This window comes from Phoenix dactylifera, unplaced genomic scaffold (assembly GCF_009389715.1).
Source record: "Phoenix dactylifera cultivar Barhee BC4 unplaced genomic scaffold, palm_55x_up_171113_PBpolish2nd_filt_p 002891F, whole genome shotgun sequence".
NCBI classification, from domain to species: Eukaryota; Viridiplantae; Streptophyta; class Magnoliopsida; order Arecales; family Arecaceae; genus Phoenix; species Phoenix dactylifera.
In genome coordinates this window covers 1-5,308 of record NW_024069980.1, presented here as the reverse complement: position 1 = coordinate 5,308, position 5,308 = coordinate 1, and the positions used below count along the sequence as shown (strand labels likewise).

The window sequence follows — 5,308 nt, the reverse complement described above, 5'->3', positions numbered from 1 at the left end:
GGCATGATGTGTCCATTGCCCAACGTCCCCAGAGGACTCTCAAATCAAGCCAGCCATCTGGAGCTACGGTACGTTTTGCCACTGGGGCACCCAAGTGTCCTTGCTCCTAGGGTTGGTCATTGGCCACCAGCTAAATCCCTCGTTGGGCCATTGGCCACACATCTTGGAGGTGAGTAATTTCCTCTCTCTCTCTCTCTCTCTCTCTCTCCCTCCCTCCCTCCCTCCTAGTTGTAGCCAATGGCAGTGCAACACTTAGCCCCCAGACAACCGCTCCATTGGAGGGCCATGCAAATGACACGTACACTTGGAGCATTGTGCGATGACACGTGGCGATGTAACATGCATAAAATCCAATGTAGGGCCCATGGCATCGAGGATGATATCACATTGACATGTTATTTCGTTGTCCAAATGGATATTTGCAATGCAAATTACTAGTTGGAAGGGGGACCAAATGACATGCGAGAGTGATAGAGATCCGCTTGATCGAACATAAATATAATATATTCTGTTACACAAGAAGCGATAGGAATTGAGGCTCTCTCTCTACTTGGTGCTCTAGACACTGAGATTCATCTAGTGAGGTCAAGTGGCGCAAAATGCGCACTCCTGGCCGGATTTCTAAAGTGCAGGCAGATGCCATTAGGCGGCGCCGCTGCTGCTTATGACCGAAGCTCTCCACAACTTGGCTGGTAGACCATGCTTGGGGACCAGAAATGGGCTATACTCAATCCCACTTTGGGGTCCCTCCACTTCCCACCTGCAAACCAAATTCAAACAAGGGAAAAGAAAAATTATATAAGTAATGAATCCACCATTTTTTTGTTTGATTTCCTAAAGTTTTAGAGCAGCCTTTGTCTTTCTCTATGTTGCAATTTTCCACTTTGTCCCATGGAATCTTCCAAGGAGAAAGAGGCAAAAACCATCAAAATGAGGTTTCCTGCATTTTCTAGATGAAATCGAATATATGCGTATCTCCAAGTCTTTCACTCAGACCCACCTGTATTTGGCCACCAGATGGTGGATCAAGATGAATATTTCAAGCTTGGCTAGCTCATTGCCAGGACAGGAGTGAACGCCGTTTCCAAATGGCCAAAAGGTATTGGGTTTGGGTGCAGTCTGTATTCACCAAAAAAAAATAAAATTAAATAGCGAGGGCAAATGTACGCGCACGCGCATATATATATATATATAATTTTGAAAAAGTAAAAGGAAATGTAGTTGTCAAAACTATGATTGCAGTAATTTTGTTAATTGATCTTTTCTGAGATACAATTTAATGCACATAATATTTTGATTTATTAGTTATACAGTTCTTCACTTTGATTGTTATGGATGACTGGACAGAGTTGAAGCAAAGTTGGTACATTACTCATATTAAGGATGACTTTTTCGGTATGTGATACCATTTTAAATGACATGCACGCATGTACGCACACACGCATATATATATATATTAATACATATATATATACATACATATATATATATACATATATATATATATATATATATATATATATATATATACATATATATATATATATACATATATATATATATACATATATATATATATATGCATACGTATAAGCATACGTATATATATACACACATATACATACATACTACATATATATATAGATACAATTTAATGCACATAATATTTTAAAAATTGTTTTCAAGTTTCTAGTGCAAACTAGCCAGGTGAAAAGCCTTGAGTATTATAAAAGGTAAAGAGAAAAGAGAGTGCTCTCACATGGACAATTTCTATGCTGACCAAGTGAATCTCTTTGCTTTGCGTGCTTAAGAGATATGACTACCATGTGCCAAGTTTATTGTAAATAAAACTGAAAGTTTTAAGTGGGTTTTCGAAGAAAAATTTAAGTGCCTATATTTAATCCAAAAGATTACATCAAGAAATTATTAGCTACTATAATGTGTACAGTAATTGTGATGTCACAATGCTGGAAATATTTATTACGTGAAATTAAAGAATATATCAATGTCCTCATTTTAGGTATTCATTTAAAATGATATGATAACTAAAATTACTATTTTAAAATAGTGAATTAACCAGTTTAACCATTACATAATACCAGTTAAAGCAAATATATAATGCTCATAATTGATAGGCTGTTTTATATGTTAATGAGATAATTGAGGTGGGCCGAAGTTGCCATAAAGCTGTCATTTCTTTGGGTACATCATAAGGCTGTCATTCGAAAGCATATATATCCATAACATCTAAAAGAAAGCAATTGATGTCATGGTGTATAACTGAATCCAACCATACGTATGTACCTTGAATCTAGAAGGGTCGAACTTTTGTGGATCTCTGAAAATTCAGGATTATGATGTATGTTCCTGAACAAAGGCATCACCTTCCATCCCTTGGGGATAAGGTACCTGCACCCCAGGAGCATATCGTCAAACATATTAGACTTTGCGTATCTTCATGTACCAGGGTTAGATTGTACTGTTTTTTTCTAGCGTGCTGCAGCTATAACACATACCATTGTACTCCACATCAACCACGGCCTCCCTAAACGTAAAAGAAATGATGCTTGCCATTCTTAAACTCTCCAATATAATCTACATCAGAGAAAATTAAGTGCCATTATTTTTTATGGTGCATCTGTAATGATCCAAAATCTCATCCAAAAATACTAGCCGAAAGGTATTATTTAGTTTTAAGTATCCAAGATTTTTTCGACGAATAACTAATGTGAGGCTAAACATATGATCGCATGAGTTTTCAGATTATCATGAGCACAAAGACTTATATGTGAGAAATATCCATTTCCTTTTGTGTGAAGGAGAAGAGTTGGGCTTACCCTATGAGTGAGGACCATGCCCCTGGTCTGGGTCCATGTCAAGGGTTGCTTTCCATACCCGTTGGTCCCGTGTATACCCATTTGCTCTGCCTGCATGAAAGGGATGTTAAGATTCAGCTAGAGTCGCCATCATCATCGGCTAATTACCAACTGGTTAGAAATCCAGGGCTCAAGGCCTCCGAATGCGTACTACCTTCACGGCTTCGAGAAGCTTCGGGTTGTCATGGAGATACTTCAAGATCCATGTTAGGACACTGGCGGTGGTGTCCTGCGCCGCAAAGAGTACACCGATGATGTTGTCAGCGATCTGATCATCACTCAAGTGCTCATCTTTTGTCGCCTGATGAGTCCATGAGGCAGCCTAAGAGATCCTTCTCCATCACTCCTTTCTTCCTCCTCTCGCTCATGATCTCACCCAGCATCTGACGTAGCCGTTTCCTGGCCTATTTAGAGAAAAAATTCATAGCAAAAGGAACAATTGAGACACCAAGAAGGAAAAGAGAACACATGAGATGAAGGTCTCCTCCTTACTTTAATTGCTTTGTGGAATAGAGTTCCAGGAATGTTAATGGGGAATGAATTGTAGCCCTTGTCGACGATGAAGTAGTTCCTCTTCAACTCTTGTTTGTAGTGTTCTTCTAGTCGGCCACCGAAAATTGTGAGGATGCCCACATCAAAGGAGAACTACATGATCCCAAAAGAAGAAAAAGAAATGATCATGATCGGAGAAGAAATTAACAGCAGCCAAAACATATGAAACTAAACATCGATCATGGGAGGCAAAATCTACCAACCTTCTTCATTGCATGAAATGTTTTCACCACATGGCCATCCCACGAGTCGAGCATGGAGATCACGGTGGCTTCGATGTCCGGGACGAGGCCGCGGAGGTTTTCCGGCGCTAGCGAGCTCTGCACCAGCTTCCTCAGCCGCATGTGGTAGTCCCCTTGGTGGAAGAACAGAGCCCACGGGCCGATCATCCGCTCCTTGCTCCGAGGGTACGTGGGCTTGAAGAGGTGGGCTTGGGTCACGAGGACGAACCTGGCGGCTCCGGGCTGGCCAGCATCACACAAGGGTAACCCAGCACCTGGGTTTTGAAGATCTCCCCGTACCTATAATACAACTTCACTCACTCAGTCCCATGCACCAAAAGGAACCCAAAGCAAGGGAACAAGGAGGCAATCATAAGAAAGAGGGAGCGGAACCGTTTCTGTTTTGTGGCAAAAAAGATATTAGGGTCTTGCGAGTAGAGCTGAAGGGTCTCTCCTATGTAAGGCCATCCCATGGAACCCGGCGGGAGTTTCACTTTTGCTTGGGGTCTTCTCGTGTGGTTTCTCGTGAGGAGATAGGCGAGAAGGGCCAGGAGAAGGAAGGTGCAGATAACTTCATAACACATCTCCATGTCCCTGCAATAGAAACCAAGATGGAGAGAGACACCTCTCCTTTATCTCTTGTTGCCGCGGGAGTTGGTATGGGAGAAGGAGGGGGTGGGAAATACGAATTTGATAGGATCTTCGGAGTGGGGCTGGAGAAAGCATTGGTGGTTTATATAGAGAAGGTCGGAGAGGGGGAGGAGGGTGAATTGGGATCTTATACAGCACTAGTATACAGCACTAGTATCCATTACCAAACGTTTTCTTTTTCATTTTTTTGGAAAACAATTAACAACAAAATCACCCACACGGGTCTACCAAATCTTAGTATATATAGTGGGAAGAGAAAGATTACAGTGAATTAATACAAAAAAGCTTATCTCGAAAAAGAAAATTAAACAGGGAGAAAAAGGGTTACGCAATTGAAGCTTACCTATTCTGAATAAGGGGCCCAGCCAACCTCCTTGAGCAATGCTCCATGTACTCCGTGCCATGTGACGTGGGGGTATTAGCGCATTTCAAGGGTCAGTGACGGGTTTGGAATGCGGAGCACCAATCGTAACATCACGCATGGCAACCGATTTGGGTCCACACTCCAAAGCATTTCCTAGAAAATCGATATCGAATTTCGTGTGTGGAATCGATAGTTGTTGATCCCCAAAGTTGATTAAATTATTTTAACATTCCTGTAGCTCATGGTTTCTAGAAGAATGCATTCTTTTGTTTCTCTCTCGGAAGTAAATGAGTTGAATATACTATTTCTATACGTATCTCCTGACATATGCTTCTAAAAAATTCATTATAATAATAAAATTTGCGCTTTTGCATTATGTGGGTCAAAATTTGTGATAAGAATATCTTTGACCCGTATCCTCATAAATATCTATAAAGATATGACTAAGATACTAGATATATGAGGTACATTGATTAACTATCTCTATTCTCTATCCAAACCAATTGACTCTATTTATTAAGTGTGAGGTAATAATAATATTGGTATTATTCTGCTTGGCCAATATTAAAATTTATTGCTCAATGTGCATAAAAAAATTGACTATCGAAGCCTTTAATTTAATTTATTTGTTACATTGTCATATT

The 5,308-nt window shown here is 40.3% G+C and overlaps 1 pseudogene; it reads right to left on the bottom strand.

Moving 5' to 3' along the window:
- Positions 1-370: 370 nt before the first annotated feature.
- Positions 371-4,367, bottom strand: LOC120109823 (annotated as a pseudogene).
- Between the last annotated feature and the right edge of the window lie 941 nt (positions 4,368-5,308).